Source organism: Vicugna pacos, chromosome 7, assembly GCF_048564905.1.
Source record: "Vicugna pacos chromosome 7, VicPac4, whole genome shotgun sequence".
Taxonomy (NCBI): Eukaryota; Metazoa; Chordata; class Mammalia; order Artiodactyla; family Camelidae; genus Vicugna; species Vicugna pacos.
This window is the reverse complement of record NC_132993.1, coordinates 41,695,262-41,711,346: the sequence shown is the minus strand read 5'-3', so window position 1 is coordinate 41,711,346 and position 16,085 is coordinate 41,695,262. Positions and strand designations below refer to the sequence as shown.

The 16,085-nt window shown below is 38.1% G+C and overlaps 1 protein-coding gene across 2 annotated transcripts in view; it reads left to right on the top strand.

The window, feature by feature from the left end:
* Nucleotides 1-16,085, top strand: part of CHN2 (chimerin 2) — a 311,035-nt gene that overhangs the window by 20,405 nt on the left and 274,545 nt on the right. For both annotated transcript variants that reach the window (XM_072964759.1, XM_072964760.1), the window contains one exon: nucleotides 2,438-2,573. The gene's annotated coding sequence lies outside the window, so the exon portion shown is untranslated. The remainder of the gene's footprint in view (nucleotides 1-2,437; nucleotides 2,574-16,085) is intronic.

The window sequence follows — 16,085 nt, the reverse complement described above, 5'->3', positions numbered from 1 at the left end:
CCCTAAACAGGGGGGGGGGCTGGTTGCCACGGCAATAAACCACGTGATCAGAGGGTTGAGCTTTCAGCCCCATCTCCTGACCTCCAGGGAGGGAGAGGGGCTAGAGACTGATTTAATTACCAATGGCCAATGGTCTGATCAGTCATGCTTAGGTTAGTGAAACCTCCATAAAAACCCTAAAGTAGGGGGTTCAGAGAGCTTCCAGATCAGGGAACACCTGTAGGTCCCGGGGTGGGGGGATGGCAGGCCTGCAGAGGGCATGGAAGCTGCCACCCCTCCCCCATACGTGGCCCTATGCATCTCTTCCATATAGCTGTTTCTGAGTTATATCCTTTGTAATAAACCAGTAATCTAGTAAGTAAGCTGTTTTCTTGAGTTTGGTAAGCTGCTCTAGCAAATTATCAAACCCCAGGTAGGGGTCATGAGAACCTCCAAATGCTGATCTGTCAGAAGCAGAGGTGACAACTTGGACTTGCAATTAGAGTCTAAAGTGGAGACAGTGTCTGGGACTGAACCAATAACCTGTAGGATCTGACGCTATCTCTGGGGAGATAGTGTCAGAATTGAGTTCAATTGTAGGTCACTCAGCTTGTATCTGAGAATTGCTTTGTGTGGGTAAAAAAAAAAAAAAACCCTATATATTTGGTGGCCAGAAGTGCAGTATATTGGGTAGAGTGTTGTAGCAGAGTGGAGAAACAGGACTGTTTTTCCTTTACAATATCACTTTAGCAGCATAACATAAATTTTGATATATCTTGTTTTCATTTGTAGTGAGTTCAAAATCATTTCTGATTTTTCATGTGGCTTCCTCTTTGACCCCTGGATTGTTGAGAAGTACATTTTTTAGTTTCCATTTAGTAACTTGCTTCTTCTCCTAAAGAACTTGTTTTCAATATTTCTGGTAGTGCTGATCTGATCTGCTAGTGAAATATTTCCTTAGTTTTTGCATGTTATCAAAAAATCTTTATTCTTCATTTTTGAAAGATATTTTTTCTGGGTAAAGAATTCTGCATTCACAATATTTTCCCCAATGCTTTAAAGATTTTACTCCAGTCTTCTGACTTGGTTTTTTTTAATTTTTTTTGACAAGACAGCTACTGTAATTCTTACCTTTGTTCCTCTGTGTGTAAAGTGTCTCCCTCTTCTCCCCACTCCCCATCCCAGCTCCTTTTAAGATTCTTTTTTACTGGTTTTCAGCAGTTGATTATGATGTGCTGTATTGCAGTCTTCATTATTTTTACAATTTTTGTTTGTAATTCATTGAACTTCTTGAATTATATATTTATGGTTTTCTTTGTATTTGGGCAAATTTCAGGCATCTTTTATAAAAATATTTTTCTGTTTTCTCCTACTGGGACTCAAATTATATACACTTTAGGTCACTAATGCCCTGTTCATTTTTTTTTTTTGGTCTTTTTTTTTCTTTGTATTCTTTTTTTTTTTTTTGCAGTTTTTATTGCTATGTTCAAGTGCACTAAACTTTTCTTAAAAAAATCCCATTCAGTGGATTTTTCGTTATCAGTTATTGTATTTTTCATCTCTAGATTTGACTTGGAGTTTTTAAAAATATTTTAAGCTTTTCTCTTTATTGTGTTCATGTTTTTCTCTACCTTCTTAAATATATAGAATATATCCATATGTCTTTGACTACTAATTCTACCATTTGTGCCGTTTTTGTTCTGTTTTTATGGATTGGTTTTTCTCCACAATATGAAAAGTATTTCACAGTTTGTTTTTTTTTTTTTTGCATGTACAAGTAAGCAAGAGTATATGTAATGTAAAAGTACAAGTTAAAGAATAATGATAAAATAAACACATGTTTAAGCTCCATTATTAAAATAATAATAAGTTTATTATTCCCAAGAAAGAATAGTATCAGCACCTTGTCAGTCCCTCCCTGATCACACCCCACCTAATCCACTCAGAGATAAACTCTATCTGTGTTACACTAACATTTATTTCTTTATTTATATTCCTAAAACAATGTATTATTTTTGGTGGTTTTAAGCCTTTACCAAAACACCACAGTTCTTGAAATACATTTTTCACTCAACAGATACTTTTGAAATTCAACCAAATAAAAGTATGTATCTTTTGTTCATTCATTTTCTATAATGAATGGTATCTCATAAATAAGTATTCCAAAAATTATCTATTTTACTGTTTGTGAATAGGAGAGCTACTTCCAGTTTGATTTTTATTTGTCTGTTTACCAGCAACGCTACTGTGCCATATTTGAGTGTGTCCTTGGTGCACATATGTAAAAGTCTCTCTCGAATATAAATTGTGGAGTAGTATTGCTGAGTTGAAGACTATATGAATTTTCAACTTTGCTAAGTAATGTTAAATTGTTTTCTAAAGTGGTTATACCAATTTAGTCTATAAAGTATATGAGTGTCTGCTGCTCAACATCTTCACTGGTATTTGTTTCTTTCAGACTATACAGTTTTGCCATCTGAAGGAAAAAAAATTGGTGTCTGTAGAAGTCATTTGATTTCCTCAAACATTTCCAGTTAGCCCACTTTCCAAGCACATAGAAGGACGAATTATACTTCCTGGTTCCTTGTGGTTGGGTGAGTTCATATAACTTGTACTGACTAATGAATTATGAAAAGATGTGTGCCACTTTCAGGCTGGAGCAATTAACTGGGGAGACAAATACTTCCCTGGCTCTCTTTCCTTTGTAAAGGAGACCTGTCACATTCAGAAAGTGGCTGCTGTGTAATCTTGAGAACTTGAGTGACTATGATGAACAGAGCTTCCCAACCAACCTACAATGGACATTTAGTGTAAATGAGAGGTGAAATTTTGTTAATGAGTCTCAGGTGTTGGCAGCAGCAGTATAACCTAGCCTATGGTGATGTAGCAAATATGTCATTGTGGCTTTAATTTGCATTTTTCTGCTTACTTAATGAGGCCAAACATCTTTTGATGTTTTTTGGCCATTGTTTGTTCTTTCATAAAATACTCATTTATGACTTGTATTTATTTTTCATTTGGGTTTTTTTTGGTCTTTCCTTTATTGATTTATATGGGTTCTTGAAACATTTTGGATTCTCATTTTTTGTTGGTTTTGTTTCAAATTTCTTTCCACAATTTATGGTTTTCCTTTTAATCCTGTGGTTCTTAAAAAAGCTTTTAAAAAATAATTTTATTGAAGTATAGCTGATTTACAATGTTGTGTTAGTTTCTAGTATACAGCATAATGATTCAGTTATACATGTATATATTCTTTTTCATCATAGGTTATTATAAGATACTGATTATAGTTCCCTGTGCTATATGGTAGGACTTTGTTGTTTATCTTTTTTATATATAGTAGTTAGTATCTGCAAATCTCAAACTCCTAATTTATCCCTCCCGTTCTTTTCTCCTTGATAACCGTAAGTTTGTTTTGTGTCTGTGAGTCTGCTTCTATATTATAAATAAGTTGATTTGTGTCATTTTTTTAGAGTCCACATATAAGTGATATCATATGATATTTGTCTTTCTCTAACTTACTTCACTTAGTATGATAATCCCTAGGTCCATCCATGTTACTGCAAATGGCAAGATTTCATTCTTTTTTATGGCTGAGTAGTATTCCATTGTGTGTGTCTGTGTCTATGTCTGTGTCTGTGTCTGTATATATACCACAACTTCTTTATCCAATTATGTGTAGATGGACATTTTAGTTGCTTCCATGTCTTTCCCATTGTAAATAGTGCTGCTATGAACACTGGGGTGCTTGTATCTTTTCAAATTAGAGTTTTCTCCAGATATATGCTCAGAAGTGAGATTTCTAGATCATATGGTAACTGTTTTTTAAGAGATCTCCACATTGTTCTCCAAAGTGGCTGCAACAATTTACATTCCCACCAACAATGTAGAAGGATTGTCTTTTCTCCACACCCACTCCAGCATTTATTATTTGCACACTTTTGTGATGGCCATCCTGACCAATGTGAGGTGACTGACTTGCATTTATTTCTTTATAATTAGCAATGTTGAACATCTTTTCATGTGGCTATTGGCTATCTGTATATCTTAATTGGAGAAATGTCTATTTAGGTCTTATGCCCATCTTTTGACTGCGTTGTTTGTTTGTTTGTTTGTCATTGAGTTGTATGAACCGTTTGTGTCTTCTGGAAATTGAGCCCTTGTTAGTCACATTGCTTGCAAATATTTTCTTCTAATCTGTAGGTTATACTTTCATTTTGTTTATGGTTTCCTTTGCTGTGCAAAAGCTTTTAAGTTTAATTAGGTCCCATCAGTTTATTTCTGCTTTTACCTGTATTGCCTTGGTAAACTGACCTAGGAGAACATTGCTATGATTTATGTCAAAGAATATTTTGCCCATGTTCTCTTCTAGGACATTTATGGTGTCCTGTCTTATGTTTAAGTCTTTAAGTTGTTTTGAGTTTATTTTTGTGTATAGTGTGAGGGAGTGTTCTAACCTCACTGATTTACATGTGGTTATCCAGTTTTCCCAACACCACTTGCCAGAGACTGTCTTTTCTCCATTGTATATTCTTGCCTCCTTTGTCAAAGATTAATTGACTATAAGTATGTGGGCTTATTTCTGGGCTCTCTATTCTGTTCCATTGATCCATATGTCTGTTTTTGTGCCATTACCATGCTGTTTTGCTTACCATAGCTTTGTAATATTGTCTGAAGTCTGGGAGGGTTATGCCTCCAGCTTCGCTCTTTTTCTTCAGTATTGCTTTGGCAACTCTGAGTCTTTTGTGATTCCATATAAATTTTAAGATTACTTGTTCTAGTTTTGTGAAAAATGTCATGAGTAATTTGATAGGGATTGCATTAAATCTGTAGATTGCTTTGAGTAGTATGACCATTATAACAATATTAATTCTTCCACTCCAAGAGCATGGGAGCGTTCCATTTCTTTAAATTATCTTTATTTCCTTTATCAGTGTTTTATAGTTCTTAGTGTATAAATCTTTCACATCCTGGGTCAGGTTTATTCCTAAGTATTTTTTTGATGCAATTTTGAAATGGATTGCTTTTTCACTTTCCTTTTCTAGTATTTCATAGTTAACTGTAAAGAAATGCAACTGACTTCTGTATGTTAATCTTGTATTCTGCTACCTTGCTGAATTCATTTATCAATGCTAGTAGTTTTTGTGTGGAGTCTTTAAGGTTTTCTATATATAGTATCATGTCATCTGTATATAGTGACAATTTTACCTCTAAAATAAAGAAATAAAAGGAATCCAGATTGGAAGGGAAGAAGTAAAATTGTCACTATATGCAAATGATTTAATAGTTATTTTAAGCAGCTCTCCATTAGGGATTTCTGTCCTATACTGTGTTTTTTTCTAATAAATGTCTAAATACAATGATTTTTTATTAATTAAAAATAAATACAACTGTCTTATTGCTGTTATATTATCTTTCACTTAAAAAAGAAGGAAGAGGAGATTACGTAGCTGACATGTATCAAAGAGTAACTAAAAAGACCAACACACGACCACTGGCTTTTTCTGCCTTTTCTCCTTTGGTTTCTGCCGGTTCGTGTCCTTTGTCGGGCCTGTCATTGCAGCTCTGACCCTTTTCCTCGGGGTCTGCTTGATACATTTGATCCAGAATTGCCTCTCCTTTCCCTCTAACTGCTGCTTGCACAGTGGGTGTGCCTGTAGCTTTCCTTGCCCTTATTCCATGGTTGTCTGGCAGGGATAAGAATTGTGTGCCCCTTTGATCCTTGTATTTGACCTTCTTGATTAACCCAGTGCTCCCAGACTTGCAGCTGAAGCCCATTGTCTGGAGTTGCGCTGCAAGGAATTTCACAGAATAGAAGGGTTGCTCTGAGCTCTTGAACTTGGCTCTGATGTGCTTTCTTGGCCAATTTATATTTAACCATTGATTGCTGGTGATACCGATGAAACTTTTCTTTATTTTAATATCTGACATATTTCTTTCCAATCTTCATTACCAGAGCAACTCTAGGGAACAAAGAATCTTCAAACACAAGATTTTAATATGCCTTTTGTATTAGTCATGGTTCTGCAGAGAAACAGTACCAATAGGATATACATGTAAAGAGAGAGAGAGGAATTGAATCTCACAATTATGGAGTCTGAGAAGCCCCACAATCCGCCCTCTGCAAGTTGGAGATCCAGCAAAGCTTGTGGTATAGTTCAGTCCAAGTCCAAAGACTTGGGAATCAGGGGAGCTGATGGTATAAATCCCAGTTCAGAGGCAAGAGAAGATGAGGTGAAATGCCCCAGTTCAAGCAGTGAGGCAGGGAAAAAGGGACAGACTCTTTCTTTCTCCACCTTTTGTTCTATTCAGACCCTCAGCAGATTGGATGATGCCCAGTCACACTGGGGAGGGCAGTCTGTGGAGTCCAGCAATTCAAATGCTAATCTCATCTAGAAACACCCTCACAGACGAAGCCAGAAACAATGTTTAATCTAAGCATCCAATGGCCCACTAAAATTGATGCATGAAATTAACAATCACACCTTCCTTCATGCCAATGTTTCTTTTGTCTGTATCCCTAATAAAACATTTGTTCTGTTTGATCCCAGAGGTTTGCCTTCCTTTAATTAATTTCAATACTATAAATGTTAGTCCCCCTGCCCCCCCAACATTGTTCATACTTTGTCCAGTTGTTCATCTGATGACTCATTTAAGTAACTTGTACCTATCGCCACTTTATAATGAGCTTTGCACATTCAGTGAACATTTTCAAGAAAGACCAATAATTACATTACATGGCAAATGTAAGTCTTCTGGTGTCTCTGTTCTTAAGCTCCATAGAATCCTTGAGTGACTTTCTGTGATACCTAACCTCTGGCAGAAACAATTTACAGTGCTCTGTAACTTAGCCAATCCATTTCTCTAATGGATACAAACCCAAATTTCTCTTATTGAAAATGACTGTTTACCAGGTGTGTCAGTCAAGTTTGGCTCCTGGTTCTGACTGCAGAGCCCTGCTGCTACTTACATATGTGCTACTCTTTCACATAAAATAATGGGCTCTGACAGCACCTTAGAAGCTTCCTACCACATTCTTTCTGCCACACTCCTAGAAACCAAAAAGCCCTTAGGAGCACTCAGGGGACTTCCCAGGTCTGTAAGAAGAATGACCTGCTAATTGGGCTTGGCTATTCTGTGGGGATATCATCCGACATAATACGTGCATAATGGAATCACATGCAGTGTTAGCCAGTTCAGAGCCCTCCGGCAGGCTGAGCTTGCCAGAAGAAAGCACCACGCCCTGAATACGCAAATAGGGTGGGGACCCCAAAGGGGAATGAATTTACCCAGAATCCTCTTCAGTTCAGTCCTGAGGTTTTTATCAAGGGTCTTCTATGTACAGAGTGTAAGGTCAGAGACCTCTAATGTTTCTTTCACACGAGGGCAGGGGAAACAAGCTCCAAAACCTTAAGAGACCCTATTTAATCAAATTCCACAAACGAAATATCTGCCAAGAGACAAACAATTCAGGGCATAGAACTTGTTGCAGCCAAATCCAGGCATGTGACATAATTAAGAAAACTACCAGTGTGTCTCCAAATGATGCATGTTCATTTTCCGGTATAAACATATGCCAAAAAGGACTAGATCTAATCTCAAGCCAATATCAAGTTAAAATACTAATATTGCCTTTGAAAGGTAACCATCTTTGATTTGGAAAGTAAAAATATGGTTCCTTCTCTCATATGGCCTTTGTCTCCAGGGTCCGTTGTGTGACAAAAAGGGAGGAAAACAAACAGGTTCTGCAAACAGTGCAGAATAACAAGCCTAGGGAAAACCTTTCCAGTCAGAGTTAAGAGGCTTTTGCTTTTTTGGTTTTGTTTTTAAGGTATAGATGTAATGGAGTGATAATCTTTTGAAATATAATTTAAGGGGTACCAGTGAAAGGATGCCTAGTCCAAAATGTTTTCTACATATCCATTTCACAGAACCTGAAATTCACTGTACACTCTCGGGAGCTGGAGTGCTTCCCAAGTTTCAATCTCTAATAGTTTCAACGAGAAAGGTAAATCACGAGCACATTAATCAACATTATCATCTTGTATAAGATTTTTTCTATGGTTTACATGTCTCCTTGCAGCGTCCTAAGAATTTGAGATTAGAGGCAGGAGTGGGGAGGACACTTCTAAACGATGAGGTTTTCCTTGGGAAGGACTGAAAGATAAAGAAAACTAGTAATTTGAGGTCTATTATGTTCCAAGCATTGTACCCGGGGCAATCATTATCAGTTTATAGAGTGCCCCTAGCAATTCAGGGATACCAGTATTTTTATCAACCAGGCCTCTTGTAGTGGCAAGGAACACAACCAAACTTAAAAAAATTTTTTTTTCAAAGTTAGATAACTAAAAAGTCTCGATGTTGTTTCAGGTACAGCTGGATCTGGGTGCTTACACTATGCTTTCAGAATCTCTTAGCTTTTTTTTTTTTCCTTCTGAGTTACTCTTATGAACTCTCCAGGCTTACATGGCTTCTATTTTGATTCACTGTTTCAAGAGGAGAAAGATACTCTCTTTCCCAGCATCCTTATCAATCCCAAATGGAACTTATGAGGGGCTTGAATTGGTCCTGCATAGCCTGTGTTCACCGCTGTAGTGGGGCTTCCAAGACCATCACAAAAACCCATGAAGGCACTGGAATACTGGGTAGAGTTAGTACATAGTAAAGCACACAGTGGGTGATGAGAGACATGAAAACGGGAGGCTGTGTTAGTTTCCTGTTGCTTCTGTAACAAATTAATGGCTCCAGGCAACAAAAATATATGATTTCTTAGTTCTGTGGATTCTAAGTCTGAAATGGGTCTCACCAGGCTAAAATCAAGCTGTCCATAGGGATACATTCTTTCTCAACACTCCTGGGAAGTCTGTTTCCTTGCTCATGCAGGTGTTGACAGCATTCACAAGTTGTATTATTGTAGGCTTGAAGTCCTCATTTCCTTGCTGGCTGCTGGTCATTGTCACTCTCAGCTTCTGGAGGCTGCCTGGATTTGCTCTCATGGCTTCTTTCATCTTCAAAGCCAGCAACAGTGGGAAAAGTCCCTGTCTTGCTATGAATCTCTCTCCTGTCTCTTCCTCCATTGGATTTCTCTGACCACAGCTGGGAAAGAGTCTTTGTTTTTAAGTACAATGCCCGCCTCTTATATGCAGCCCCACTTTCCATGGTTCTGTTACCTAAGGTCAACCACAGTGAAAAATATTAAATAGAAAATTCCAGAAATAAACAATTCGTAAGTTTGAAATTGCATGCCGTTCTGAGTAGCATGATGTCCAGCTCTGTCCCACCCAGGACGTGAATCATCCCTTTGTTCAGCATATCCCTGCAGTCACGTAGTAGCTGTCTCAGTGAGCAGATCCGCTGTCGTGGTTATCAGATTGACTGTCACAGTCTTGCAATGCCTGTGTTCAAGATACTCTTATTTTACCGAGCAATGGCCCCAAAGTGCGAGAGTAGTGGTGCTGGCAATTCAAATATGCCAAAGAAGAGCTGTAAAGTGCTTCCTTTAAGTGAAAAGCTGAAATTTCTCGACTTAATGAGGAGAGAAGAATTTGTATGCTGAGGTTGTTAAGAATTATGGTGAGAATGAATCTTTCTGTCCATGAAATTGTGGAAAATGAAGAAATCTGTGCTCATTTTGCTGTCAGATCTCAAACTGCAAAAGTTATGGCCACAGTCATCACTAACTATTTAGTTAAGGTGGAAAAGACATTAAATTTGTACAAGATATTTTGAAAGAGAAAGCACATTCTCGTAACTTTTATTACAGTGTATTGTTATAATTGTTCTTTTTTTTATTAGTTATTGTTGTTAATCTCTTACTATGCCTGACATATAAATTAAACTTTATCACAGGTATGTATGTGTAGGAAAACAGTGTGTGTGTGTGTATATATGTATTTCAGTTCTGTGCAGTCTTGGGCATCTGCTGGCGGGGGTCTTAGAATGTATCCCCCATGGATAAGGGGGGCCTACTGTATCCATTTGATTAGACTGGGCCCACTCAGAACCTACCTAAGATAATTTTAAGATTTTTCTCAAGGTCTAAACCGTCATCATATCCACAAATTCCCTTTGGCTGTCCGTGTAAGGTGACTTATTCACAGGTTCTAGGGATTACAGTGAAGACATCTTTGGGAGGCTATTATTTGGCCTACCAGACAGGGAAAGGGAAACATCAGTGTTAAATGGTCGAATAAGTCATTTTAAAGGAATGAAGTAGTTGTAACTGAAGCTTTCAGGCACACCCTAACATACAGTTCCTACACATGGAACTTGGCTGATTTGGAGGGGAGCCCCCAGTTCCTATATCCTTGACTGGAAAGAACAGCCGATTCTATCTGAAAAGGTTGTCTTCCTGGATAGAGCACTCAGGTTGGGCTGTGCACAGGGAAGACTCGTGGAATAACGGAGGAGGAAGGAGACAACCATCCAGTCAGCCTATCAGCCAAATCAGACGTAGGGTCTGATGGGTCATGTTAACGTACTGGGAGCGTTGCCTCTGAAATGAAACCCAAGAAGTATCTAGGTTTCTTATTTGGGGAATTCATGCAATGACCAAATCCTTTAAAGAAAGGATTACTATAGGGTCATCTTCTCTGTAGGATCTGGTCCTCCTGCGTCTTGGTAGCATGGGTGCTGTAGGCATCATAGCAGATTTCTGTTATTTGATTGATTGTATCTAGTTGATCAACTTTCTGACTGAAGAATCCTTTGACTTTTAGACTTGGGCTCATCTTTGCTGATGACAAGATCAGTGTCTAAAGTTTACCTTAGTATACTATAACAACAGTCTATCAGCCTATTTATCTGTCTTTCATCATGTAACCGTCCATTCATCATTTGTCAAAAATTTGTTTTGTTAAGAATAGCTAACCTTTTGGTTTCAGGAAAAGTCCTCAAAATCAATTTCGTTTCTCTTGCTGTTGGAAAATGGATTTTAAATTATTCATGTTAACACCCTCTAGATAAATTGAATTTTTAGAGTATTTAAGAGTACTTAAGAAAAGCTTAGTAAAGTCAATCTTTTACATTAATGGATTCCATATTTAAAATATTAATTTCACATTAACCATTGCCTTTTGACTTACGTATGCTTCTAACCAACAATTTTGAGAATCATTCATTTTAATGAGGAAAAAAGTATATTATTAAAATTTTAACATTATAAAACACTTTTTTTCAACTTTTGTTTCTGGCTATATGACTTACTTGACATCTGGGGACTTTCTGCCATGAATCACCTAAAAATGCTGGAAGATCATTTTTTTAAAAACATCTTTTTAAATGCATGCCTGAGCTTACAGAAAAGTAAGGGAAATCATCTCAGGCCAACAAAACAAGACAGCAGGAACCCAGAGAGTCCGTGAGCCCTGCAGCTGTCATTGCCCTGAAGGCATCTGCCAGGTGCTCCTGGCTTTGAGCTTGGACTTGACCTTCAGGGGCCGTGTAGTAATTTATCCTCCAAACCAGAATACTTGAGAAGTGAAAGGTGTTGCTGTTAGGAATACACTGGGAACCCTACTCCTGCTTAGGGTGTAGGAAGCTGTGAGAGAGTGTCACTCCCATCCTAACAACAGGAAAATGCTAAACAGTGTACAAAATCAGTCATAGCTTTCCTGAACTCATCAGAGGGCTGAGGTCACCGGCAACCAGGAAACTGGTAAAAAGTCACCCCCTGCCCACTCCAGGGAGAGTCAGGACACATGGATTGTTTTACCTTTGACAGTGCCTGGGAGGAAGAGGCAGCTGCTATAGAGTGGGGAAGAAGAAATTAAAAGAACAAAAACAAAAACCTTCTAAAGCTTGAGCATGCACTGGTATATCAGTTTAGAATAAAACTGGGGGCCCCAGACACAAGGGAATTTGTACCCACTCCCGAGCTCCTCTCCATGGTCTCCATGGTTTCCCACTCTTGGGAAAGACTAGGGGTAGGTCAAGGTCTGGAGAGAGCCCCTTCTGGTGGCACAGGACACAGGAGGAGATCGCTGTGGCTGTGCCCTGTTGCTCCTCTCATGGCAAACGGAAGCCTTGAGCTGCTGGAGAAGCAGGAGCAAGCCTTCTGACCTCCAGCACTGCTGGGCTCCCACTGCTGGGCCACCTGGGCTCCCTGTTTTATTATTTTGCTCCAGCTCCACCACCTTCTTCCTGTTCCTCCAACACGTCCAGCTTATGTCTGATTCAGGACTGTGGATTTGCTTCTCCCTCTGCCAGATCAGCAAGATCAGGCCTCTGCTGAAATGTCACCTCCTCAGAGAGACATTGTCTGAGTATTTTATTTTATGTTCATCTGAACATTCATTTTTCAACATTTGAAGTTAATTTTTTGAAGCTACCAATAATGCTACTAAAGCATTAACTTCACGAGGGCAGGACTTTGTCCACTCTTATATCCTCAGCGTCTACAACTATGTCTTGGCACATGGTAAGAGCTCAATTATTATTTGTTGAATGACTATTTGACATGAATTAATTCCACAACTTGGGGTAAAAAGTGGTCACATCATTTCATTTTTAATAATCAAACGATCTGTCTGGGACTCCATCTACCAGAGCTAACACAATTTTCTACCCTCTCGGTCATTGGTAAGTGGTCTCTTGACTCTTGAGGATGGTAGAAGACCCAGGAGTGTCTCTTGCTGTTAGGGAATAGGAGACCATTCTCCAGTCTCTGCTGACACACTGAACAGCCCTCATGGTCCCTTTGAAAGCAACACTTCCATTTTCTTTTGGCCAAGCCTGGGCATGAAGCTTGTTTGTGTTAGGTCACACCACCATCTGGGAGGACCTGTCAGAAGGTTCTGTCCCCTCACAGAGCATGCATGACAGAGGGCATGGGCTGTCATCCTGGAGAATACCCCCCTTCCCCACCCCCACCCTGACTCCAAGTCATGAGGAAGTTTGCTCTCTTCACTCTCTAGAAAGATCAGTGTGCTCTTCTCCCACTCGGCATCAGACCCCCAGTCAGCCTTGCTGGAGAAAGGATTCCTGAATGTTCTGCTCAGAAACCTCAGGCTTAAGTTTTACCACATAAGGTTGTTTGACCACCTTCGGACACTAGGGGACCCAGAAATCCAGGATCCACACAAAGACTTCTTGCAATGGGAAGGGAAAATTCTTCACACATGTCCTAAGTCGACCTTCAGCAACAAGAATAAGGCAGACATTAATGTGTCAGTAGTATTTTAAGCCATGTATCTACCCTTTGTCAAGTAGAATTATTGAGATATGTACTCTCCTTTTCTAAGTAGAGGGACTTAAAATGATCACCATGTATTCACTTCTCAAACGACAAAATACAAAATACTTAATGGCTATTCTGTATCATAGTCCTAATTGGAAACCACAGCTGAGAACTGGACATTTGGTGGGACTACTTAGTCCTTATTATGTTTATTTTTTTCTTACACTTTGTAAGACCTTCAATGGGTCAGTGCACATGAGGATATATTTATTCTTTCTAGCAAATTAACTTAGGTATTACAAATTTAATCTAACCACTATCTTCTTCTGAAAAAATTAGAGTAATTTCCATTGCTAAGCATTTGACTGATCTGTTATTTGTCTTATTTTTTAATTTATTTTTCCCTTCAGATGGTAGAAACACCACTGAGAATTAAGATGTCCCTTCATCCAATGATGTAGATTATTTAATTTCCAAATGTTCATGTATTGTGGTTACATGTGTTTCATTCTTAATATTCCCATCAGTCTTTCCTCCAATAGTTTTTTTTTACTTAGAAAGGGAAATATTTCACACTAAGCATTTTAATAATACCTGAATCAAATTTGAAATATTTAAAATATGTGACAGAGTACTAATGTCATTGATATACCAAGAAGTCGTGTTAAGTGGATATGAAGAAAGACTTAAATCTGTAGTATGTCAAGTTAAGGCAAACAGTAAGCCAAGAAGAATACCTTTGCCACAAATTTGACTGATCAAATATTATAACTATCACTATATAAAGAATCATTACAAACTAACAATAGGACCACTGACATACCAGTGAAAGAGCACCGTAATCCAATGATAAAGAGCCCAGGCTCTGGAGTTACAGCTGGGTTCAAATCCAAGTCCTATAACTTGCTGTGGCATCTTGGACAAGATCCTTAACTTTCACACACCGTTTAGAATTCAAATGTGTAATGCAGAGATACTGAAAGTGACTGCTTACAGCGTAATTGAGATGGGTAAGTAAGATCATACATGTACAACTCTGCAATTACTGGGACCCAATACTTAATGGTGATTTTGGCGAAAGAGAGAAAAGGCAATTTGCAAAAGAAGAAACACGAATGACTAATAGACATAAGCAAAAATTTTAATCTCACTAGTAATCAAATAAATACAAATTAGAACAGCAATGAGATATCATTTTTCCTAGCAAATTTGAATGTAAAAATATGTTCTCATTCTCTGTCTTAATATGTGTGTGGTGAGTCCTGGAACGAATATAAATTGACACAATTTTTTCCAGAAGGCGGTTTGGCAATTCTTATCACGGGCTTTTAACATTTCCATCACCTTTGACGACTCTCGGCCATTGCTCTACTCCAACATATTCAACTCACATTGTATTTTGAATTTGCACAATTTATATAGAACACACTGTGTCTGGTGCCCTCTAGAGTCATGCATCTGGTGGCCCTGCCATGGAATTGCTCAATTTATAGCAGCCACGCCTAAGAGAATAAACAGAAAGGCACCTACAGATTTATGGGCAAGGATTTTCAGCCCAGCATAATTCACAAAAAGCCAAAAGTGTAGAATAATGTAAATGGCAATCAGTAGAGGGATAATGAATTGATTATTGTAGATTCATATAATGACATTTTATATAGCCATTAAAAATCCCATTAAGAATATGTGATGACGTGGGAAGATATTCATACAACTTTATTCCAAAACAAAGGTAGCTTTCTTCTTGCTTCCAATTATAAAAGTAAAATATAATCACTTTTAAAATGACACAGTATAGAAAATTAAAGTAGTCATAATAATCCCAACATACAAAGAGATAGCCACTTAAAACAAAAATAGAGGTACTGGGGATTGAACCCAGGACCTCGTGCATGCTAAGCATGCACTCTACGACTGAGCTATACCCTCCCCCGAGGATGGCCACTTTTGATATATGTCCTAACCAAGTTTTTTTACACACATATATTCATATTCCTACATAATATAAACTGCAAAAAAAGCAGACGGCTAAACTGCTAATCCCCATGGGGAGAAAAACACAACAAAAGTATTAACGCACTTATTCATGCTGATGGGAATATGGATGATTTTCTCTTTCTTCTGCTGATGTCTTTTCACTTCTAACACGCCTACAGTGAGCATGATGACTTTATCAGAAAAACATTTTAAATAACACAAATGCTGGAAATGATCTGATGTGAAGCTAACTTACAACTATTTCTTGCAGTGCTTTGGATGCAGAATATAAAAAACTAGACATATTCCTTTTGCAAAATGAGAAATAACACTCATTAATCACTTTGCCGTCTTCCCGTTAATGAAGACATGCAAATGCATATGCAAACAAGCTGAACTTCTATTATGAGGCTATGACAGGATGCTCTGCAAACGAAAAGGTAATGATAGAGTTTGAGAAATAGGAGGGCAGAGGAAGGTCAGCAGCAGGGGAAGATTTATCTTCTGAATGCCTTAGAAGGATTGTACGAACCTGATAGCGCTCTGTCTAACAATAATAAAATAGGATCACAAACAGCATTAAGAGACAAAAGCTAGTCATTGTGGTGTGACACACAGAGTGTCAGGAGAAGGGGAGGAAAGACTCAGATTAAAATGAAAATGTGCCAAGTTGCAATATTGTTCAGACTTCTCCCCAAGTCTTACCAGATCATCGTATTCAACTCCTTGACAAGTTCATTCAATGTATAACCCTAGGATATTTTTACCCAATATTACACATTTGTATCAAAACTGAAAAAGTCAGCTCAACATTCAAACATTTGGTCTATGCCAGTCCACACATTCACATGTCTAGAAATGCAAATTGAGTGAACTCAGTGTCTCCTATCATCATTGGGGTTCAATAGAAAACACTTTAATGTCACAAGAGGGTATGAAACATTAAGATTGT